Here is a 12,797-nt window from a genome sequence, read left to right as displayed (position 1 = left end):
GGGTTTTCACCTGAAAGGTGCTGAAAACGTGTCACATTTATCTAAATCAGCCTTTTTACAGTATTTACAGACCTTTTGGGTTCACCTGAAAGCACAACAAGCTGCTGAACAAGCGTCACTAAACACAACCTGAACGACTTGTAGTAAAGAGCAGGGCGCCGGCCGGCAGCAGCTCATTGGCTGACGGGGGGAGGCGGTGTGAACATCTTAACCAGCTCAGATAAATAAGCCGGGGCCAGAGCGCTCAGCCATTTAAACACACAAGAGGATTTAAGAGTGTTGGCCATGTTGAGCCGGGAGCCACCGGGATAGATTTAACTCGTGTTGTGGCTGCGGCCGGTCTCAGGTTCGCCCTGAGGGAACGCCACGCTCACACGTTTGCTTTTCTCAGAGCAGAGGTGCAAGATGTGCTGCGAGTTCCTACAGGAACGGGTGCAGAGTTCATCTGCAGCGGGTTCAGGACAGTCGGGGGTCCACCCGGACCTGGTGGTGCCACCGGAGTGATGAGCTCATCCTCTGAGACCCTGAAGGAACAAACATTCAGCTTTAACACAACACGTTCAGTTAAAAACGCTTCTTTCTTTCTGCTGTTCTGGTTCGATATGAACAGAATTCATCTTTACATGTAAAAATAACCAAAAGAAAAGCCAAAAAGTTGCTAAAAAATAGAAAATCTGATATTTCAAACATGGAGTTTTGAATAAATACGAATAAACTGATAAGAAGTTTTCCTGACAAATGTGGAAGTATGACAGAAGACCAGCTGCAACAGATTTACTTAAAGGGATAGTTCGCCTCTTCTGACATGAAGCTGTGTAACATCCCATATCAGCAGCATCATTTCTGAACATCTTCTTCCCCCCTGCTGCGTCCTGTGAGCAGAGTTCCAGCCTCGTTTTGGTGTTGATGAAGGTAGTCCGGCTAGTTGGCTGGGGTTTAAAAAATAAAGCGTCTTGCTTCTCAGAACAATATGCGTTCAACAGAGTAATACATTTGCATCAGAAAATGGTTCTCCAGGAAAAAGTCAGACCTCACAATCGCTTGGACCTATTTTCTCTCCCTTCGTATCAATATCAATACCCTTCATGACACTTTATTCTGCTGTTCTGGTTCGATATGAACAGAATTTGTCTTTAAATGTAAAAATAACAAAAGAAAAGCCAAAAAGTTGCTAAAAAAATAGAAAATCTGATATTTTCAAACATGGAGTTTTGAATAAATACGAGTAAACTGACGAGAAGTTTTCCTGACAAACATGGAACTCCGACAGAAAACCAGCTGCAACAGGTTTACTTTAAGTAAGAAGGTGAAAGTTCCCTCAGCAACATTTCCCTTTAGCTTTATCTTAAAGCTCCCAGGTGTTACGGCCGTCAGAACCCGGTTAAGCTGCAGTCACAGGAAACACACTTTTTAAAAAACCACAAAAACAAACGTGAATCCGGCACGTTTCCATGGATGGTTTGAAGTGAATAAACTCGGCTGTGTGGGGTCACCAGAGGGGGCGCTGTTTGCTATGTTGGTGACTGTAGTTCAGTAGAAGAAGAAGTTCCAACAGGAACAAACAGCAGCTGTGGTGGACATCTCTGGGAGGTTAAATTATATCTGGGAAGACGCCATCAGACCGCAGGTGAAGGACACTCAGCGGGGTCACATGGCCCTGAAAGGATCAGATTATTGGCTAAATTACAATCAGACTGAGTTATTAATGGGTAATTCTCCTTGGATATATGGCAGTGAATGAATGGGATCAGAGCAGTGTTGTGCGTGAACGCGTTCATTGAACACGCTCATTTTTTCGCGAACGTTGAACTGAACGCAACACGTTTTTTAATAAAGAACTTGAACGTGAATGAGTTCACATTATGTGTCATGAACGGCAGACATCACTGTAAATGAACGTTGGAATTTGTTTTCCATTGAAAACTGAGTGACATCTGTTTTCTCTTTTGAAACGCAACGAGAGAAAGTTCCTCCCTCCTGTATTCTCGCTGGTGCCGCTTAAATCATGTATCACCAGACAGAAATGGTTTTGACATTGTGTGCGCAATGCATTGCGGGCAACGTAGTGTCCAGCTGAGAATAGTTGAATAACATACTGGCTTCCGAACGACGTTACCCGTGAGTGAAAGCGCTGCAATTAAAAAAAAAAGGCTAGTGGAAGTGATGGCACGGAGACAGACACCGATTCTCCTTATGAACATTTAAAACAATTTTATTCTCTTGCAAACCAAGACCCCGACGGCAAAAATCTTACTTTTCTGTGTAAGATATGTCCACCTGCGCAGCAAAAACACGTTAGGACATCAACAACGTCCTTCTCGAATTTGAAACGGCACATTGAGTTAAAATATCCATCCAGTGTGAATGCATACATGCACGCCCTCGAGGGTCATAAGGGAGGAAAGGGAAAAAAGCCCCCCTGCCAACCCCAAACGCAAATGCCAACTGGTCTATCTTGTCTGTACTGCTGCAAGTTTCATCACCTGGTAAGAAACCCACAATTGCAGTGTCATGAGCAAATGTCTACAATGAGCAGTTTCAAAGAACCTATAGTGATTTCTAGCTCGTAGTGTGAAAAAAAGTATTTATTTGAATATCTCACAAAAAAAGCAAAATGAACTGAACTTTGAACTAGTTCAGAATTAAAATTGTGAACTTTGAACGTGAACTGTTCACTTTGAGCATGTATGAACTGAACATGAACTGGTTCAGAAAAGCTGTGAACTGGCACAACACTGGATCAGAGGCACAAAGCGTGTCATACCCCGGTATGATAGGTGGTGCTGTACCCATTCCAGCTGTTGCTAATAGAGCCACTTCCTGTTGACCTCTTCACCACCAACAACAACAACAAACTCAGGCATTGGAGAAAGATGGAGAACGCAGAGCCAGATGAAGCTACGTCCCTCTACATTTGCTCTGTGATGAGCTGCTTGTTGCACAAACTCGATGCCCAACGGAGCATTCTCCATCGCGTTGTTTGTTTCTTTCTGACGGCGACAACAACAGGAATATCGTCTCCTTTGACTTCCGGGTCACGACCCCGGGAAAACATCTGGAGCATGCGCAGAACGCAAAGTCTGATTCACCACGTGCTTCAGCGTCTACAAGCAGGTTTAGAGTGACTTTAACCCAGTTATCTCAGGGTCTGAATCCCATCCGATCCAATTCTTAGTCAGATTAAGGTGTCTACATGCACTTAATAACTCAGTCTGATTGTAATTTAGCCAATAATCCGATCCAATTCTTAGTCAGATTAAGGTGTCTACATGCACTTAATAACTCAGTCTGATTGTGATTTAGCCAATAATCCGATCCTTTCAGTGCCATGTGACCCCACTGAGTGAGGTCATCGTTTGTCGTCCCAGAAACAGCTGGTGAGTCGCGCCCTTCGCACCAGTCGGAACCACCTACAGCAAACTTTTCTGACCATAACCGATTGGAACTGGTTTTATTTGTAGTTTCTGTTCACATCGTCTGAATCAAACACCCAGGCGTTGGGATTGTTAATAACTGGAGGTTGTAGGTGATGTTTAACCCGAGTAATTCAACAAACGGGACAAACTGAACCACATTTCACCAACCAGAGAGGTTCTGCTAATGACTGCAGTCGAGTAAATCAGCATCTGGTTGATTTGGTGGTTATTTAGACATTTTGGTTGAGGATCATGTTGCTCATGTTGTCACATGGATCCATTTAAAGAAATAAAAAAACTCAAATCCACCATCAGAACGTCTACCATGAAGATGGTTGATGTCCAGGGTGGAAAGTAGGAAGCTCCGACTGATAGAAGCTTCTGTGGGTGGAACCCAGAGCCTTCCTACCAACCGTGGTGAACATAAATGTAAATGTACTTTATTTCTACAGCTCTTTACAGACAATCCTTATGATGTACCAAAGGGCTTTAAAGCAGGTAATAAATAAAGAGAAGAAGAAGTAAAAAAAAATAAAAACAATAAAAGAACAATGAAAGCAATAAAATACAACAAAATCAAATAAGATAAAAAAATTTACATTTTAACTTTGGCTAAGAGACGCAGCTGGAAAAAACTAGTCCTGACAACATTGTTAATTTGTTTGTCCAACCTCAGATCAAAGGTCAAAGGTCACTCCCAGATTTCTGATGGTTGAACTAAGCTTTGAAGACGAGGTGCCAAAGCCAGCCGTCACAGTGTCCCCAAACACAATGCATTCAGTTCTGTCATCATTTAAATGAAGAAGATTTTGGGACAATTAAACAAAGAACATTGTGCACTGTTACTGTTTGGCTTCAATGGTAGATAAATGTGTAAATCGTCTGCATAGCAGTGGAAAGAAAGGTTGTGCCTGGCTATAATTGACCCAAGTGGTAGCACACTGGAAAAAATCTAAGTCTTACCAAGTATATTTGTCTCATTTCTAGTCAAAATGTCTCATTACACTTAATACACATAACTGCCTAACAGGTACCATTTCAGCCAGATATAGGGACTTGTTTGAAGACAATACATCTTGAATATCTTGTTAAATGAAAAAGTCTTGAAAACAAATTCTTTTGAGTCACATATCATATGAAACAAGCTTTTTTTTTTACATTTGAAGAGGTTTTTAAGCTAATTTCAAAATCACTTTTATCTCAAAAGTCCTAAATATCACATCTTATTTCAAGAAATCTTGACAAGCCGATTTTCACTCATTCCATTGGCAGATTTTTTTTTGCTTATTTCAAGCAAAAACGTCTTTTATTTGTTGTTTTTCTTACTTATTTGTGGAGGGGCATTTTTTCCAGTGCATGTACAATGAGAAAGTGAACAGCTTTGTGCTCTGGGATAATGCTGCGTGGGTATCTTCTTTATCACGAGGTTCCCTGGTTACTGATCCACTGAAGGTGGCTACAGCTAAGAAAAACCCCAACAAAGCAAACAGGAACAGCACTGACACACTGCTGTTCCCGGGGAACCTGGTTACTGAGCCACTGAAGGTGGCTACAGCTAAGAAAAACCCCAACAAAGCAAACAGGAACAGCACTGACACACTGCTGTTCCTGGGGAACCTGGTTACTGATCCACTGAAGGTGGCTACAGCTAAGAAAAACCCCAACAAAGCAAACAGGAACAGCACTGACACACTGCTGGTCCCGGGGAACCTGGTTACTGATCCACTGAAGGTGGCTACAGCTAAGAAAAACCCCAACAAAGCAAACAGGAACAGCACTGACACACTGCTGTTCCCGGGGAACCTGGTTACTGAGCCACTGAAGGTGGCTACAGCCAAGAAAAACCCCAACAAAGCAAACAGGAACAGCACTGACACACTGCTGTTCCCGGGGAACCTGGTTACTGATCCACTGAAGGTGGCTACAGCTAAGAAAAAACCCAACAAAGCAAACAGGAACAGCACTGACACACTGCTGTTCCCGGGGAACCTGGTTACTGATCCACTGAAGGTGGCTACAGCTAAGAAAAACCCCAACAAAGCAAACAGGAACAGCACTGACACACTGCTGTTCCCGGGGAACCTGGTTACTGATCCACTGAAGGTGGCTACAGCTAAGAAAAACCCCAACAAAGCAAACAGGGACAGCACTGACACACTGCTGTTCCTGGGGAACCTGGTTACTGATCCACTGAAGGTGGCTACAGCTAAGAAAAACCCAACAAAGCAAACAGGAACAGCACTGACACACTGCTGGTCCTGGGGAACCTGGTTACTGATCCACTGAAGGTGGCTACAGCTAAGAAAAACCCCAACAAAGCAAACAGGAACAGCACTGGCACACTGCTGGTCCTGGGGAACCTGCTTTACAGCCTCTCAGACCCCACAGCCTTTCACTTTGAGTCTTTTCGACTCTTCGAACGGCTCGTTGTTGGGGGAAATGTGTGCGAAACCTGGACAGAAGGCCGCGCTGAGTGAAAGATGAATTATTTTACAAGACTGAGACTGAAGAGCTGCGAGAGCGACAGCTGCTGCTCATTGTGAAGGAGACTGTTGAGCTCCACAGACTCCAGAAAGAGACCATCTGCACCACAGGGGGAAGGCGAGCAGGACTCCGACTTATGCAAATGTCCTCTGACGCCATGCGAGGGACGGTCGGAGCACAGCTGAGGGGGACCAGCAAAATTACCAAGTATGTTTGTCTCATTTCTAGTCAAATATCTCATTACACTTAATACAAGACACAATAACAAGCACCATTTCAGCCAGATTTAGGGACTTGTTTTAATACAATACATCTGGAATATCTTGTTAAGTGAAAAAGTCTTGAAAACAAATTGTTTTGAGTCATATTTCACATGAAACAAGCTTTTTTTTTTCATTTGAAGAGGTTTTTAAGCTAATTTCAAGATCACTTTTATCTCAAAAGTCCTAAATATCACATCTTATTTCAAGAAATCTTGACAAGACGATTTTCACTAGTTCCATTGGCAGATTTTACTGCTTATTTCAAGCAAAAACGTCTTTTATTTGTTGTTTTTTACTTGTTTTTTGGAGGGGCATTTTTAGCAGAACCAGGATGGAGTCCACACTGGAAAAAATCTAAATCTTACCAAGTATATTTGTTTCATTGAGTATCTCATTACACTTAATATCAGACACAACTGCCTAACAAGTACCATCTCAGCCAGATATAGGGACTGGTTTTAATACAATACATCTGGAATATCTTGTTAAATGAAAAAGTCTTGAAAACAAATTGTTTTGAGTCGGATTTCACATGAAACAAGCTTTTTTTTTTCATTTGAAGAGGTTTTTAAGCTAATTTCAAGATCACTTTTAACTCAAAAGTCCTAAATATCACATTTTATTTCAAGAAATCTGGACAAGCCGATTTTCACTAGTTCCATTGGAAGATTTTACTGCTTATTTCAAGCAAAAACGTCTTTTATTTGTTGTTTTTCTTACTTATTTTTGGAGGGGCATTTTTTCCAGTGCAGGGCAGATACAGCTGGATTAGTGAGGCCTAAACAAAGTGCATTTCAGAAGAAGTTTGCCGGTTTAACAGAGAACGCTGCCTGCTGCGTTCTGCTTCCATCAGCCGGTTATTCTCTGAAATGTTCACTAAAGGTTTCAGGCCTTTGCTGAATTTCGTCATCATCATCCCCAGGAGACCCTCCTCCTCCTCCTTCCTCTGAAGGGCTGCAGCAACAAAACCAGAGCAGCAGAGAGGAGACAAGATGGCCGCCGAGTTATTTATAGCCCTGGCTGTGAGGCTGCAGATCAGGCCGAGCTGCTGGACTGCAACCAGCCAGGCCGGGGGGGGGGGGGTCAGGGTGCTGGGATCCATTGTGTTGGTGACACAAAGCGAGCCGCCATGCCTCCATGTTGTGAGGGGCTGTCGTTCTTCTACATAAGAAAGAGGGAGGAGGAGGAGGAGGAGGAGGAGGAGGAGGAGGAAGGGCGCAGATTTAAAGCTCAGAGGGGATTTTTTTTTTTTTACTGGGGGGGGGGGGTTTTCATGGAGGGTTTAAAAAGGGAAGAAAGGGGGCTGGGAGTTGGAGGGAGTGTCTGATTGGCTGCTGCTCCCCGCCCCTTTCTGTGCTGAGCCTGTGAGCCGGCCAATCAGAAGCCTCCACACCGTTTGAAAGATGCCAGAGAAGAAAAAGGGGGAGAAAAGGGGGGGTATGGAGTAAAAAAAAACGGAGTCAGAGATGATGAATGTGCTGCCGGAGTGGATGTGCAGCGGCTGCAGTTTGTGCAAACACAAACACGACTAAATGAGCTCCTTTTCTCACAGGAACAGCAGGATGTGCGCCATGTGTTTAATGTGGTTAATACGCCTCATTCTGCATTCTGCAGCCTGAACACTGCCTCAGACACTCCTTCTGCTGTGAGATGTCCTCCTAAAGGTGGTTAATACGCCTCATTCTGCAGCCTGAACACAGCCTCAGACACTCCTTCTGCTGTGAGATGTCCTCCTAAAGGTGGTTAATACGCCTCATTCTGCAGCCTGAACACTGCCTCAGACACCCCTTCTGCTGTGAGATGTCCTCCTAAAGGTGGTTAATACGCCTCATTCTGCAGCCTGAACACTGCCTCAGACACCCCTTCTGCTGTGAGATGTCCTCCTAAAGGTGGTTAATACGCCTCATTCTGCAGCCTGAACACTGCCTCAGACACTCCTTCTGCTGTGAGATGTCCTCCTAAAGGTGGTTAATACGCCTCATTCTGCAGCCTGAACACTGCCTCAGACACTCCTTCTGCTGTGAGATGTCCTCCTAAAGGTGGTTAATACGCCTCATTCTGCAGCCTGAACACTGCCTCAGACACTCCTTCTGCTGTGAGATGTCCTCCTAAAGGTGGTTAATACGCCTCATTCTGCAGCCTGAACACAGCCTCAGACACTCCTTCTGCTGTGAGATGTCCTCCTAAAGGTGGTTAATACGCCTCATTCTGCAGCCTGAACACTGCCTCAAACACTCCTTCTGCTGTGAGATGTCCTCCTAAAGGTGGTTAATACGCCTCATTCTGCAGCCTGAACACTGCCTCAAACACTCCTTCTGCTGTGAGATGTCCTCCTAAAGGTGGTTAATACGCCTCATTCTGCATTCTGCAGCCTGAACACAGCCTCAGACACTCCTTCTGCTGTCAGATGTCCTCCTAAAGGTGGTTAATACGCCTCATTCTGCAGCCTGAACACTGCCTCAGACACTCCTTCTGCTGTGAGATGTCCTCCTAAAGGTGGTTAATACGCCTCATTCTGCACTCTGCAGCCTGAACACTGCCTCAGACACTCCTTCTGCTGTGAGATGTCCTCCTAAAGGTGGTTAATACGCCTCATTCTGCATTCTGCAGCCTGAACACAGCCTCAGACACTCCTTCTGCTGTCAGATGTCCTCCTAAAGGTGGTTAATACGCCTCATTCTGCAGCCTGAACACTGCCTCAGACACTCCTTCTGCTGTGAGATGTCCTCCTAAAGGTGGTTAATACGCCTCATTCTGCACTCTGCAGCCTGAACACTGCCTCAGACACTCCTTCTGCTGTGAGATGTCCTCCTAAAGGTGGTTAATACGCCTCATTCTGCATTCTGCAGCCTGAACACTGCCTCAGACACTCCTTCTGCTGTGAGATGTCCTCCTAAAGGTGGTTAATACGCCTCATTCTGCAGCCTGAACACAGCCTCAGACACTCCTTCTGCTGTGAGATGTCCTCCTAAAGGTGGTTAATACGCCTCATTCTGCATTCTGCAGCCTGAACACAGCCTCAGACACTCCTTCTGCTGTCAGATGTCCTCCTAAAGGTGGTTAATACGCCTCATTCTGCAGCCTGCAGCCTGAACACAGCCTCAGACACTCCTTCTGCTGTGAGATGTCCTCCTAAAGGTGGTTAATAGGCCTCATTCTGCATTCTGATGCCTGAACACTGCCTCAGACACTCCTTCTGCTGTGAGATGTCCTCCTAAAGGTGGTTAATACGCCTCATTCTGCATTCTGCAGCCTGAACACTGCCTCAGACACTCCTTCTGCTGTGAGATGTCCTCCTAAAGGTGGTTAATACGCCTCATTCTGCATTCTGCAGCCTGAACACAGCCTCAGACACTCCTTCTGCTGTGAGATGTCCTCCTAAAGGTGGTTAATACGTCTCATTCTGCAGCCTGAACACTGCCTCAGACACTCCTTCTGCTGTGAGATGTCCTCCTAAAGGTGGTTAATACGCCTCATTCTGCATTCTGCAGCCTGAACACTGCCTCAGACACTCCTTCTGCTGTGAGATGTCCTCCTAAAGGTGGTTAATACGCCTCATTCTGCACTCTGCAGCCTGAACACAGCCTCAGACACTCCTTCTGCTGTTAGATGTCCTCCTAAAGGTGGTTAATAGGCCTCATTCTGCATTCTGCAGCCTGAACACTGCCTCAGACACTCCTTCTGCTGTGAGATGTCCTCCTAAAGGTGGTTAATACGCCTCATTCTGCATTCTGCAGCCTGAACACAGCCTCAGACACTCCTTCTGCTGTGAGATGTCCTCCTAAAGGTGGTTAATACGCCTCATTCTGCATTCTGCAGCCTGAACACTGCCTCAGACACTCCTTCTGCTGTGAGATGTCCTCCTAAAGGTGGTTAATACGCCTCATTCTGCAGCCTGAACACTGCCTCAGACACTCCTTCTGCTGTGAGATGTCCTCCTAAAGGTGGTTAATACGCCTCATTCTGCACTCTGCAGCCTGAACACTGCCTCAGACACTCCTTCTGCTGTGAGATGTCCTCCTAAAGGTGGTTAATACGCCTCATTCTGCATTCTGCAGCCTGAACACAGCCTCAGACACTCCTTCTGCTGTGAGATGTCCTCCTAAAGGTGGTTAATACGCCTCATTCTGCAGCCTGAACACAGCCTCAGACACTCCTTCTGCTGTGAGATGTCCTCCTAAAGGTGGTTAATACGCCTCATTCTGCACTCTGCAGCCTGAACACTGCCTCAGACACTCCTTCTGCTGTGAGATGTCCTCCTAAAGGTGGTTAATACGCCTCATTCTGCACTCTGCAGCCTGAACACTGCCTCAGACACTCCTTCTGCTGTGAGATGTCCTCCTAAAGGTGGTTAATACGCCTCATTCTGCACTCTGCAGCCTGAACACTGCCTCAGACACTCCTTCTGCTGTGAGATGTCCTCCTAAAGGTGGTTAATACGCATCATTCTGCAGCCTGAACACTGCCTCAAACACTCCTTCTGCTGTGAGATGTCCTCCTAAAGGTGGTTAATACGCCTCATTCTGCAGCCTGAACACTGCCTCAAACACTCCTTCTGCTGTGAGATGTCCTCCTAAAGGTGGTTAATACGCCTCATTCTGCAGCCTGAACACAGCCTCAGACACTCCTTCTGCTGTGAGATGTCCTCCTAAAGGTGGTTAATACGCCTCATTCTGCAGCCTGAACACTGCCTCAGACACTCCTTCTGCTGTGAGATGTCCTCCTAAAGGTGGTTAATACGCCTCATTCTGCATTCTGCAGCCTGAACACTGCCTCAGACACTCCTTCTGCTGTGAGATGTCCTCCTAAAGGTGGTTAATACGCCTCATTCTGCAGCCTGAACACTGCCTCAGACACTCCTTCTGCTGTGAGATGTCCTCCTAAAGGTGGTTAATACGCCTCATTCTGCAGCCTGAACACAGCCTCAGACACTCCTTCTGCTGTGAGATGTCCTCCTAAAGGTGGTTAATACGCCTCATTCTGCATTCTGCAGCCTGAACACAGCCTCAGACACTCCTTCTGCTGTGAGATGTCCTCCTAAAGGTGGTTAATACGCCTCATTCTGCATTCTGCAGCCTGAACACTGCCTCAGACACTCCTTCTGCTGTCAGATGTCCTCCTAAAGGTGGTTAATACGCCTCATTCTGCAGCCTGAACACAGCCTCAGACACTCCTTCTGCTGTCAGATGTCCTCCTAAAGGTGGTTAATACGCCTCATTCTGCAGCCTGAACACTGCCTCAGACACTCCTTCTGCTGTGAGATGTCCTCCTAAAGGTGGTTAATACGCCTCATTCTGCAGCCTGAACACAGCCTCAGACACTCCTTCTGCTGTGAGATGTCCTCCTAAAGGTGGTTAATACGCCTCATTCTGCATTCTGCAGCCTGAACACAGCCTCAGACACTCCTTCTGCTGTCAGATGTCCTCCTAAAGGTGGTTAATACGCCTCATTCTGCAGCCTGCAGCCTGAACACAGCCTCAGACACTCCTTCTGCTGTGAGATGTCCTCCTAAAGGTGGTTAATAGGCCTCATTCTGCATTCTGATGCCTGAACACTGCCTCAGACACTCCTTCTGCTGTGAGATGTCCTCCTAAAGGTGGTTAATACGCCTCATTCTGCATTCTGCAGCCTGAACACTGCCTCAGACACTCCTTCTGCTGTGAGATGTCCTCCTAAAGGTGGTTAATACGCCTCATTCTGCATTCTGCAGCCTGAACACTGCCTCAGACACTCCTTCTGCTGTGAGATGTCCTCCTAAAGGTGGTTAATACGTCTCATTCTGCAGCCTGAACACTGCCTCAGACACTCCTTCTGCTGTGAGATGTCCTCCTAAAGGTGGTTAATACGCCTCATTCTGCATTCTGTAGCCTGAACACTGCCTCAGACACTCCTTCTGCTGTGAGATGTCCTCCTAAAGGTGGTTAATACGCCTCATTCTGCAGTCTGCAGCCTGAACACAGCCTCAGACACTCCTTCTGCTGTGAGATGTCCTCCTAAAGGTGGTTAATACGCCTCATTCTGCATTCTGCAGCCTGAACACAGCCTCAGACACTCCTTCTGCTGTGAGATGTCCTCCTAAAGGTGGTTAATACGCCTCATTCTGCATTCTGCAGCCTGAACACAGCCTCAGACACTCCTTCTGCTGTGAGATGTCCTCCTAAAGGTGGTTAATACGCCTCATTCTGCATTCTGCAGCCTGAACACTGCCTCAGACACTCCTTCTGCTGTGAGATGTCCTCCTAAAGGTGGTTAATACGCCTCATTCTGCAGCCTGAACACTGCCTCAGACACTCCTTCTGCTGTGAGATGTCCTCCTAAAGGTGGTTAATACGCCTCATTCTGCAGCCTGAACACAGCCTCAGACACTCCTTCTGCTGTGAGATGTCCTCCTAAAGGTGGTTAATACGCCTCATTCTGCACTCTGCAGCCTGAACACTGCCTCAGACACTCCTTCTGCTGTGAGATGTCCTCCTAAAGGTGGTTAATACGCCTCATTCTGCATTCTGCAGCCTGAACACTGCCTCAGACACTCCTTCTGCTGTGAGATGTCCTCCTAAAGGTGGTTAATACGCCTCATTCTGCATTCTGCAGCCTGAACACTGCCTCAGACACTCCTTCTGCTGTGAGATGTCCT

Source organism: Odontesthes bonariensis, chromosome 14 (genome assembly GCF_027942865.1).
Source record: "Odontesthes bonariensis isolate fOdoBon6 chromosome 14, fOdoBon6.hap1, whole genome shotgun sequence".
NCBI classification, from domain to species: Eukaryota; Metazoa; Chordata; class Actinopteri; order Atheriniformes; family Atherinopsidae; genus Odontesthes; species Odontesthes bonariensis.
This window is presented reverse-complemented; position numbering follows the sequence as displayed.